Genomic DNA, 12,950 nt, shown 5'->3' on the forward strand with positions numbered 1-12,950 from the left:
TCTTTCTTTTACTGCACAGTCCAATGTTGTTTTTTTGTTTAAATCTATCTAGTCATTGTTAAATATGAAGGTAAAAGCCGTTTTAACATAGTTTGAGTGAAGGAATTCATTTTATAGATAAAATCCCAAATCGTGCAGAACTCATGAAAGTAAGCTTATTCTCGGATTCCTGAAACTTTAGATTTGCTCTTTCTTTTACTGCAAAGTCCAATATTGTTTTTTTTGTTTAAATCTTTCTAAACATTGATAAATATGAAGGACAAAGCAGTTTTAACATAGTTTGAGTGAAGGAATTCATTTTATACATAAAATCCCAAATCATGCAGAACGTATGAAAACAAGCTTATTCTTGGATTCCTCGTCCTTCACTGTTGCACTTTCTTCTATTGCAAAATCCAATGTTCTTCTTTGTTGAAGTCGATCTAGACATTGATAAATATGAAGTTAAAAGCAATTTTAACATAGTTTGAGTGAAGGAATTCATTTTATAGTAAAATCCGAAATCGTGCAGAACTCATGAAAATAAGCTTATTCTCGGATTCCGGCACCTTTTGATTTGTTCTTTCTTTTACTGCACAGTCCAATGTTGTTTTTTTTGTTTAAATCTATCTAGTCATTGATAAATATGAAGGTAAAAGCCGTTTTAACATAGTTTGAGTGAAGGAATTCATTTTATAGATAAAATCCCAAATCGTGCAGAACTCATGAAAGTAAGCTTATTCTCGGATTCCTGAAACTTTAGATTTGCTCTTTCTTTATAAAATGAATTCCTTCACTCAAACCAAGTGGAAACTGCTTTGTCCTTCATATTTATCAATGTCTAGATCGATTTCAACAAAGAACAACGTTGTGGACATTCACACCTACTTGCAGTCGAACAGCTCTGCTCCCGCTATTGATTATGTTTGGTTGGATATTGGAACCTTTTCTTAACTGCTTTTTACAAACCATGGTCGGACTTTCACACCTTCTTGTAGCCGAACAATTCCCCCCCTTCTATTGATTGTGTACAGTCGGGTATTTTAACCTTTTCTTACCCGCTTTTTACCAACTATGGTCGGACATTCACACCGTCTTACAGCGGAACACCTCCGCTCCCTCTTTTGATGGTGTAAGTTCGGGCATTCGAACCTTTTCTTACCCGTTTTCTACAAACTATGCTCGGACATTCAAACCTTCTTGTAGCCGAAGAGATCCACTCCTGCTTTTGATGATGTATGGTTGGGCATTTGAACCTACTTGTTGCCCGCTTTTCATTAATTATGGGTGGACATTCACACCTTGTCGCAGCCAAACACCTCCGCTCCCTGTTTTAATCATGTATGGTTGGACATTTGCACCTTTTCTCACCCGCTTTTCGCAAACTATGGTCGGCCATTCACAGCTTCCTCTCCACCATACTTGTATGGTGAGATATTCACACCCACTTGCATCCGAAGTCCTCCGCCCCAACTTTTGTTTATATTTAGTCGGTCATTCGCACCTTACCCGCTTATGGCAAAACTATGGCCTTCTTGCAGCCAAACACCTCTGATCTCGCTTTTGATGATGTAAGGTTGGGCATTCAGACCTTGCTTCACCTGCTTTTCACGAAATATAGTCGGACATTCACACCTTCTTGCAGCCGAACACTTCCGCTCCACCTTTTAGTGTTCTATCACACTTTTTTTTCCCCCGCATTTTATAGATTATGGTTGGAAATTCTCAACCACTCTCATCCGAAGACCTCTCCTCCCGCTTTTGTTAATATATTTGAACTTTAGTCGGACATTCACACCTACTTGCAGCCGAACACCACCTCTCTCGCTTTTGATGATGTGTGGACCGGCATTCTTACCTTTTATAACACATTTTTCAGCAATTATGGTCGGAGATTCACACCTACTCACAGCCGAACAACTCCGCTCCCGCATTTGATGGTGTATAGTCGGGCATTCTCACCCTTTCTCATCAGCTTTTTGCAAATTATGATCTGACATTCACACCTACTTGCAGTTGAACAGCTCTGCTCCCGCTTTTGATTATGTTTGGTTGGATATTCGAACCTTTTCTTAACTGCGTTTTACAAACTTTGGTCGGACGTTCACACCTTCTTGCAGCCGAACACCTCCGCTTCCGCTTTTGATGGTGTATATTCGGGCATTCAAACCTTTTCTTACCCGCTTTTTACAAACCATGGTCGGACTTTCACACCTTCTTTTAGCCGAAAAACTCCTCTCCCGCTATTGATTGTGTACAGTCGGATATTTTAACCTTTTCTTACCCGCTTTTTACCATCTACGGTCAGACATTCACACCTTCTTACAGCGGAACACCTCCGCTCCCTCTTTTGATGGTGTATGTTCGGGCATTTGAACCTTTTCTTACCCGCTTTTTACAAACTATGGTCGGGCATTCAAACCTTCTTGTAGCCGAACACATCAACTCTTTTGATCATGTATGGTTGGACATTCGCACCTTTTCTCACCCGCTTTTTCTCATAGACTATTCTACCATCAACAACTTGGAAACCATAATCGCCTCTCTAGATGCAGAAAAAGCATTTGATGGAGTGAACTGGAAATTTTTATTCGCAACATTAAACAAATTCGGGTTTGTGTCACACTTCATCAACTGGATAAGGATATTATATAGCTCCCCAAATGCAAGTGTCAGGACAAATGATCAAACTTCTCCAAGCTTCAGTCTGCAGAGAGGTACAAGACAGGGTTACCAACTTTCTCCCTCACTTTTTGCTATTTTCATCAAACCTTTAGCAGCTGCTATCAGACAAGATAGAAATATTAAAGGCATCCAACCCCAAAATATTGAGCATAAAATAAGTCTTTATGCTGATGATGTATTACTTTTCCTTCAGAACTCACAGATGTCTCTCACTCACACGATCACACTCATAAATAAATTCTCTGCACTTTGTGACTACTCTATCAACTGGTCTAAGACCACAGTTCTGCCCATTAACTGTAGGGTCCAGAATATACCTGCGATCACTTTACAGTCAGGAAATATTAGATATTTAGGCATAAACATTTCCTCCAGGCTCTCAGAGCTAACAAAGCTAAATTATGTGCAATTATTAAAGAGAATAGAGGACGAGCTCTCTCGTTGGAAGTCCTTACCTATATCACTTATGGGGAGAGTTACAACCATTAAAATGATGATACTACCAAAAGTTAACTATTTGTTCTCAATGATCCCCATAAAACCATCTGCTACTTGGTTTAAGTCACTAGATTCATGCATCTCCAAATTTCTGTGGAAAAACAAACCCTTAGTTTAAAAACCCTACAGAAGACCAAGGACAGTGGTGGATTAGATTTACCTCATTTTCAGCACTAGTCCTTTGCCAATAGGTTACAATATATATCAAAATGGTTTAAACCTTGTTGTTGTCACAGTTCCCAGAGACGTTGTAATCGTTGAGGATTCTATATTCACCCCCTCATTAGAGGCACGTGTTGCAGATTGATGACACTGAATCTTCTTCTCTGTTCATTGCTGGCATCATTCCCAGCATCGTAAGTGTTCGTGGCCATTGTTAGCCTCTTCTTTTGGATCTTGATATCGAGCATCCTTTTGTATTTCTGGTTTGTCAGTCCTCTCTCTTCGTTCACCGGAGTCTTCGTCTCTTTGTCCTTGAGTTTGGTGATTTTTTCTTCTTTTGATGCCTTGACACAGTGTGACAGGTGATACCACGTGGGAGATCCTTTAACTTGGACTGCTGTCCCTGTGCTGCGAAATGGCTGTGGTGCTCAAATGGTCTCTCCTTCATCATATACACAGTTATTTATACATCACCTTCCACCATGAAGCGTTGTCCCTTTTTGTTTCTCTCTTTGTTCTTAAAATGCTGTTATGCATGTCTAAACCAATCCATTAAATTAGATCATTTTGGCAGTAAAGCGATCTACAATGTGCTTGGTCGCAAAGCTGCTCATCTGTGGTAAACAGCTCTTCAGAAAGGCATTCTTCAATTGATTTCACTAATTTTATGTAATAATTTTGTGATTTCCTACAAAACTACACTTCTTCTCCCATCTGTCTGAGTATTTAATATTGTCTGGGTCCCGTTAAAACATGTATTTTTCCCATCTAATTCCTTGTTTGCTTTAAAACAAGTATTCCCCATTTTCTATCCCTTCAGTAACCAACCAGTTTGTATGGAGTACACTGGAGCAACTTGACTGATCAGTAAAACACTGCTTTTGTTGTCACCGCAAGGCTTCCCCCGTCGGTTGTTTCACTGAGACACTACTGAGTAACTACAACTCAACACAGTTTATACACATAACATTCATATACATACTAACAAACAAACAAACAATTATTTATCGCAATTTTCTCATCTCTGTTTGAACGTACACCCAGGTAAATATTCCTTTAGTCTTGTCATACCGACTATGGACCCATTCATTGTTTAACTTCACTGTTTTGCAAATCCTAATTGAATATTACACATTGACATTGAACTTTACTGGATAAGCAGGTCTTCGTTGCATTCAGCAGCCTATATGTGAGCATCTATGTGTAAGCTGTTCTTCTTTGCATTTATCAGCAGCAAGCAATTCTTCATTGCACATGCATATGAAAATAGTACAACAATTCCAATGCGTTAGCGAAACCTTCTATATCAGGAGTGTCCATCATGATGCTGGGAATAGAACCTCTTTCCCAGAATAGTTCATTACTCAACTCATCATAACTCCGCAATGAGCACATTTCAAAGTATCATTCCTCTACATGTATTCAAAAATCTATGTGTAAATGTTTAATATTTCTTATATTTGTTGATGTCATTCTGTGTGCATGTGGCCTAAACCCAATCTCTGTGTGGCAATTTTAATTTAAACAAGTTGAACTCTGCCTCTGATCATTTAAAAAAGGTGTGTACCAATATCAACCTTTCTCAGGTAATTACTGATCCTACAAAACCAATCTTAAGAGATCCTTCAAGGTTGTCCCTGATTGGCTCAATCTTAACAAATCAAAGGTAGAAAATCTGCAGTATCTGAACTTGGTGTTAGTTATCACTGCTCAATAGCCTGTATCAGAATTGCAAAAATGAAAACATTAGGTCCACGCTTGGTATCCAGATCCTGAAACATCTCCATGAGCAGGATTTTTTTTTAACTGATCTGTTGAATAGTTATACTCATGACACTGTTAAAATCCCAGATGAAGATCTAGCACTTGACCATTTTTGTAAATCTTCTAATTCCATAGTTGATAAACACGCCCCTTTTAAAAAGTATAGAACTTAGAACAGGTCTAGTCCCTGGCTTTCGTCAGAACTGTCTTCTTTACTTAAAAAATAAATAAACCTTGGATGCTAGCTGGGCATATGAGGGACCCGGGTCATTGCCTTGCTTTTAGGAAGCTTAGAAATAAAGGTACAGCAGAAATAAGAAAGGCCAAGTCTGATCATTATCTAAATTTTATTCCCAGAGCTTACTCAGATTTCAGAAAAGTCTGTCCTACTGCTCCTGTTTTTAATTAGACTTCTATGCCTTCGCAGTCGCAGCTTTGTCACTCCTTTTAAGCTTATTGTATGTTCTAAATGTTGTTTTAATCGTGTCTTCAAAAGTTTTTTGTTTTTTTTTGTCTCAGCTATTGTATATGAGATTATTTTCTCCATTTATCTCCAAGTTTAAATAAATGTTATTACTAGTGTGGCACTTTCTATGTCAAGGGGACAGTGGTGGTACTCTGTATGGTTATTTTAGTCACACCCTATGTTCTCATGTTAGCCGTTGTTTTCTTCACTGAGGTTGAGATGAACCCCCTCCTGTTGAGAGAATTCCCCTTTGTAGTCAGACTTTTGCCTCAGAAAACAGTGGTGGGTAAATAATCTTCCCCTACTTCTGAAGGTCGTGGTACAATGTGATAAGTGAATCCAAGAAGTCCTTCAGCTGCTGTGGGTGATGTAAGTAGTACCTGAAATGGACCTTCCCCCCATTGGGCTGGACCAGTTCTTTTTCTTTATCACTTTGATGATGATCCAGTCCCCGGGTTTTACTGTCTTCAGAGATTCCTTCACCGGTTCACCTGGAACAGACTAAACAGAAGAGATCTCTCTACTTGTTAATATTTGTATACTGCTAAGGTTTCTTCTCTTTTTCTTTTTTTCTTCATCATGTCAGTTGATGACTGTGTTTTGACTGTGGGAGTACAAATGGTCTTCCATACCTTTTCTCAAATGGAGTTCATCTTGTGCTAGTTGGAGGATGCATTTTTAGGATGGTAAACAGTAAACCCAATATTTCCCATTTCTTCCATGATTTTTTTCAGTCTTGACTTAATTATTCCATTGTGTCTCTCCACGAAACCTGCTGATTGTGGATGATATGCACAGTCGTTTCTAAGGTCTATTTTAAGTTCTTTGCCATCAGTGAGATGACGTTGTTTACACAGTGTGTCAAATTATCACTGAAGATCTTTTCAGGAATTTCAAATCTAGAAATGATTTATTTTACCCGTGCTTTTGCTACTGAGAGTGCATCGGCTTGTGCACATGGAAATATTTCAGTCCATTTGGTAAAAACCTCTGTTGTCACTGAGCAGAATCGTTTCCCTTAACATTAATTTAGTTCAATGAAATCTACACAATAATGAAATAATGAAATCCAAACAAATATGTTGAAAAAGATACACTGGCTTAGGGAATTATCTTCGTTTTGGTCTTAGATTGCCCTGTTGATTGTATTTTGCACATATTTGACCTGCTAGACAAAACTTTATTCATTTACTTATTCTAAAAATAAATTATTTTAGACCTGGAACGATCCATCTTTTATTTTTTATGGAACTCCAAATGGGAAAGGTTGAGGAGGGAAGTACTGAAGAAGCCAAAAGTGAAGGGAGGGAAAGCAGTACCAGATCTGTATTTGTTTTTAGGAAGTCTCTTTACCTCTGTCCAATTAAAGTGTGCAATTAACCCATCCAAAAACCCAGCGGCAGCTGCAATGGCAAGATTATGGATGGGGGCCTACATGAGAAGATTACGACTTTTACCATCAGACCTGAAAGTACCTGTGTCTTTTAATCTAACAAAAAGTTATGCTTTTATAAAGACAATTTTAAACCATTTTAATTTAGAACAAGAAGATGTACAAGTTTTAACGTGCCATCGATCTTTGCTCTCTGTTGTGCAGGAGCAGGCCCCAGTGAGTCCAGTGCTTGGGCTCACTCTTGGCGAGCCCTCAACAGTTTGGCGCAGTGTGAACCTTTCAGCTCTTCTGAACAGACTTTGGGATTTGTCATGGATGGTGGCTCACGAGATTCTCCCAGTCAGGTCATGCACTCCAGGGGTATGTCGGCGACGGCCACCTGCCCCCGTCCAGGTTGTGGCGCGCCTGAGACGGTGAGGCATTTCTTCTGGGAGTGCAGTGCTGCTGTGGACTTGTGGGCAACAGCCGACTCCTTAAATTTCCCGTACTTACCAGCAAGAGAGGTCCTGTCAGCACAACTGGTGCTTTATGGGGTGAGTCAAAATCAGAACCTCAGGAAAGAGGAATTTGTCAAAAGGTGGCTCACCCTGGCCGCCATCAAAGACGCCATATGGACCTCAAGAAACTTGCTGGTAAGAAGGCACAAGCAGATTCCCCCCGTGGCTGTGATCCAGATGGCAGTAGCAACAGCCCAAGAGGCTGCAGGCCAAGGACGCAGCCACAAAGAAGCATCGCCTCTGTGCTCACTCGGACGAGGGAGCACAGAGTCACACGAAAAAAAGGTCCAAGCAATAGCAGAAGGCAGAGAAGCAATAACTGTCCACTGGTTCACGTCCGAGGGCCCTTCCTGGCACAATGCGCACTTGTAGCAGTGTTCTTTTTATGGCCATAGGTGGCCAGAGTGTCACTTTGCACCTCCGCCCACCCGCTGCACTGAGCACTCTTCAGCCCTTAAATGGCATAACTTTGCACTCCCGCACGCTCCAGCGAGCACCATTCAAGCAACATCGGCACAGTCGCAACAAGTAAGGCAACTCTACTCAGAGAAGTCACTCTGCACAGTAACAAGATTTCTTTTTCACAGACAGAAAGGGCTTCACCCGCAAAGGTAAAGCCTGCCAAAATTAGAAACAACTCATTAGTGCTGCTCTCCACGGAAGTGTTTAGTAAAAGGCGAAAGACTATCCATCACTGCGGGAGCAGGGCATCAGGCTAGTTGGCATAGCCACCTTCCCCATGGTAGGCTTTGCTTGGTTGAGATGCTTGCTCCCCCCCCTTTCTCCTCAGCTGACCAAGTAGGAACAATCGGGCCCTATTCGATGGCTGCCTTGTCTTTTACTCTGTGCAAAAGACAAGGCAGCCACAAACACCACGGGAACACCGTATTGAGGCTTTGTTCTGACCGCTCATTCGGTGTCGCGTTTCTTTCAAGCAATTCTCCCGGTTAGCCCGCAATTGGCTCGCTCCCAGATTCGTGTTAAAGTCCACTTCGCATTCACTCTCTTTTCTCAGCAGATTAAAAGAAAGTTTCATCTTGGGCTCCCTGAAACTTCCATCCTGCACCGCTGTTTGCTTTTGCACAAGAGCAGAGAAGAGCGCACCGTTCCCAGTGGCACTGCAGTACCGGGTCGATGCTTGGAGTGAACGGAGCAAGCTCCTTTTTCAACTCCTATTGCTAAAAATCCATTTAATATGTAGTCCTCGTATAGAGGACATATCAGATATTAAACTGAGTCTTTATGGTGTTATTTCACCCATTAACACTTAAGGTACCTCATACAGTGGCTGTGATATGGTTACTTAACAAAATATCTTTACCAGACATCTCTCCTACATAACTGTTCTTCTTTCACAGCCACACCTTGTTGTCGAGAGATGTGCTACACTTAATCCATCCACACTGCTACCTACCCCACAGATGGAAAGCCTCATGATTGCATGTCAGAAATACCCATCAGTGTTTTACCCAGGCCAGACTTAACTGATACAACGTTGTACTTTGTAGAATGAGAAAAAACTTCTTCAGCAATAAGCATCTCTCGACATATGACGAAATACAGATTTTGCTATAAAATTAATTCCTTCTATCAGCCTGACTTAAAACCGTTTGTCCTCCTTATTTATCCACTTCAAATCGAGTTTGAACAATTAAAAAAATTTTGTAGTTTTAGAAAGAACAACTTAATCTTCAGCAATCAGTATAAAAAGATGGTAAGATAAGGTGCAAATGCCAACCATACATCACTAAAAGGTGGAGCGGAAGTATTCGGCTGCAAGTAGGTGTGAATGTCCGACCATAATTTGTAAAAAGCTGATGAGAAAGGGTGAGAATGCCCGACTATACACCATGAAATGCGGAAGCGGAGGTGTTCGGCTGCAAGAAGGTGTGAACGCCCAACCAAAGTTTCTAAAAAGCAGTTAAGAAAAGGTTTGAATATCCATCCAAACATAATCATAAGCGGGAGCAGAGCTGTTCGACTGTAAGTAGGTGTGAATGTCAGATCATAATTTGCAAAAAGCTGATGAGAAAGGGTGAGAATGCCTGACTATACATCATCAAATGCGGGAGCGGAGTTGTTCGGCTGTGAGTAGGTGTGAATCTCCGACCATAATTGCTGAAAAATGTATTATAAAAGGTAAGAATGCCGGTCGATACATCATCAAAAGCGGGAGAGGTGGTGTTCGGCTGCAAGTAGGTGGGAATGTCCAGCCATAATTACTCACAAATGGGTAAGAAAAGGTAGTATTGCCAGACCATACATGATCAAAACAGGGAGCGGAGGTGGTTCAGCTGCAAAAAGGTGTGAATGTTCGACTAAAGTTTGTAAAAAGCGGGTAAGATAAGGTGCGAATGCCCGACAATGTATGATCAAAAGAGGGAGTGGAGGTGTTCAGCTGCAAGAAGGTCTGAATGTCCTTCAATAATTGCTAGAGAAAATTAAAGAAATTTTTCGAAAATCAAACCGCACATGATCATAAGCAGGAGTGGAGGTGTTCAGCTGCAAGAAGGTTTGAATGTCCGAGCATAGTTTGTAAAAAGCGGGTAAGAAAAGGTGCCAATGCCCGAACATACACCATCAAAAGAGGGAGCGGAGGTGTTCCGCTGTAAGAAGGTGTGAATGTCCGACCATAGTTGGTAAAAAGCGGGTAAGAAAAGGTTAAAATACCCGACTGTACACAATTAAAAGAGGGAGCGGAGTTGTTCAGCTAAGAGAAGGTGTGAAAGTCCGACCATGGTTTGTAAAAAGCGGGTAAGAAAACGCTCGTATGCCCGAATATACACCATCAAAAGCGGAAGCGGAGGTGTTCGGCTGCAAGAAGGTGTGAACGTCCGACCAAAGGTTGTAAAAAGCAGTTAAGAAAAGGTTCGAATATCCAACCAAACATAATCAAAAGCGGGAGCAGAGCTGTTCGACTGCAAGTAGGTGTGAATGTCCTCAACGTTTTTCTTTGTTGAAATCGATCCAGACATTGATAAATATGAAGGACAAAGCAGTTTCCACTTGGTTTGAGTGAAGGAATTCATTTTATACATAAAATCCCAAATCGTGCAGAACGTATGAAAAGAAGCTTATTCTCGGATTCCTCGTCCTTCAGTGTTGCACTTTCTTCTACTGCAAAATACAATGTTTTTCTTTGTTGAAGTCGATCTAGACATTGATAAATATGAAGGACAAAGCAATTTTAACTTGGTTTGAGTGAAGGAATTCATTTTATACATAAAATCCCAAATCATGCAGAACGTATCAAAAGAAGCTTATTCTCGGATTCCTAAACCTCCAGTGTTGCAATTTACTATACTGCAAAATACAACGTTGTTCTTTGTTGAAATCGATTTAGACATTGATAAATATGAAGGACAAAGCAGTTTCCACTTGGTTTGAGTGAAGGAATTCATTTTATACATAAAATCCCAAATCATGCAGAACGTCTGAAAAGAAGCTTATTCTCGGATTCCTGATTCTTCAGTGTTGCTCTTTCTTCTATTGCAAAATCCAATGTTCTTCTTTGTTGAAGTCGATCTAGACATTGATAAATATGAAGTTAAAAGCAATTTTAACATAGTTTTAGTGAAGGAATTCATTTTATAGTAAAATCCGAAATCGTGCAGAACTCATGAAAATAAGCTTATTCTCGGATTCCTGCACCTTTTGATTTGTTCTTTCTTTTACTGCACAGTCCAATGTTGTTTTTTTGTTTAAATCTATCTAGTCATTGTTAAATATGAAGGTAAAAGCCGTTTTAACATAGTTTGAGTGAAGGAATTCATTTTATAGATAAAATCCCAAATCGTGCAGAACTCATGAAATTAAGCTTATTCTCGGATTCCTGAAACTTTAGATTTGCTCTTTCTTTTACTGCAAAGTCCAATATTGTTTTTTTTGTTTAAATCTTTCTAAACATTGATAAATATGAAGGACAAAGCAGTTTTAACATAGTTTGAGTGAAGGAATTCATTTTATACATAAAATCCCAAATCATGCAGAACGTATGAAAACAAGCTTATTCTTGGATTCCTCGTCCTTCACTGTTGCACTTTCTTCTATTGCAAAATCCAATGTTCTTCTTTGTTGAAGTCGATCTAGACATTGATAAATATGAAGTTAAAAGCAATTTTAACATAGTTTGAGTGAAGGAATTCATTTTATAGTAAAATCCGAAATCGTGCAGAACTCATGAAAATAAGCTTATTCTCGGATTCCGGCACCTTTTGATTTGTTCTTTCTTTTACTGCACAGTCCAATGTTGTTTTTTTGTTTAAATCTATCTAGTCATTGATAAATATGAAGGTAAAAGCCGTTTTAACATAGTTTGAGTGAAGGAATTCATTTTATAGATAAAATCCCAAATCGTGCAGAACTCATGAAAGTAAGCTTATTCTCGGATTCCTGAAACTTTAGATTTGCTCTTTCTTTTACTGCAAAGTCCAATATTGTTTTTTTTTTGTTTAAATCTTTCTAAACATTGATAAATATGAAGGACAAAGCAGTTTTAACATAGTTTGAGTGAAGGAATTCATTTTATACATAAAATCCCAAATCATGCAGAACGTATGAAAACAAGCTTATTCTTGGAATACTCGTCCTTCACTGTTGCACTTTCTTCTATTGCAAAATCCAATGTTCTTCTTTGTTGAAGTCGATCTAGACATTGATAAATATGAAGTTAAAAGCAATTTTAACATAGTTTGAGTGAAGGAATTCATTTTATAGTAAAATCCGAAATCGTGCAGAACTCATGAAAATAAGCTTATTCTCGGATTCCTGGACCTTTTGATTTGTTCTTTCTTTTACTGCACAGTCCAATGTTGTTTTTTTGTTTAAATCTATCTAGTCATTGATAAATATGAAGGTAAAAGCCGTTTTAACATAGTTTGAGTGAAGGAATTCATTTTATAGATAAAATCCCAAATCGTGCAGAACTCATGAAAGTAAGCTTATTCTCGGATTCCTGAAACTTTAGATTTGCTCTTTCTTTTACTGCAAAGTCCAATATTGTTTTTATTGTTTAAATCTTTCTAAACATTGATAAATATGAAGGACAAAGCAGTTTTAACATAGTTTGAGTGAAGGAATTCATTTTATACATAAAATCCCAAATCATGCAGAACGTATGAAAACAAGCTTATTCTCGGATTCCTCGTCCTTCACTGTTGCACTTTCTTCTACTGCAAAATACAATGTTTTTCTTTGTTGAAGTCGATCTAGACATTGATAAATATGAAGGACAAAGCAGTTTTAACTTGGTTTGAGTGAAGGAATTCATTTTATAGATAAAATCCCAAATCGTGCAGAACTCATGAAAGTAAGCTTATTCTCGGATTCCTGAAACTTTAGATTTGCTCTTTCTTTATAAAATGAATTCCTTCACTCAAACCAAGTGGAAACTGCTTTGTCCTTCATATTTATCAATGTCTAGATCGATTTCAACAAAGAACAACGTTGTGGACATTCACACCTACTTGCAGTCGAACAGCTCTGCTCCCGCTATTGATTGTGTACA

General features: G+C 39.2%; 1 non-coding gene across 1 annotated transcript; it reads right to left on the bottom strand.

The window, feature by feature from the left end:
- Positions 1-8,537: 8,537 nt before the first annotated feature.
- LOC140302713 (U2 spliceosomal RNA) lies at positions 8,538-8,720 on the bottom strand. The gene has a single exon (XR_011915156.1). It is a non-coding gene; the product is annotated as a U2 spliceosomal RNA (small nuclear RNA).
- Positions 8,721-12,950: the final 4,230 nt, after the last annotated feature.

Source organism: Leuresthes tenuis, unplaced genomic scaffold, assembly GCF_036924035.1.
Source record: "Leuresthes tenuis unplaced genomic scaffold, fLeuTen1.0.hap1 SCAF_2, whole genome shotgun sequence".
Classification (NCBI taxonomy): domain Eukaryota; kingdom Metazoa; phylum Chordata; class Actinopteri; order Atheriniformes; family Atherinopsidae; genus Leuresthes; species Leuresthes tenuis.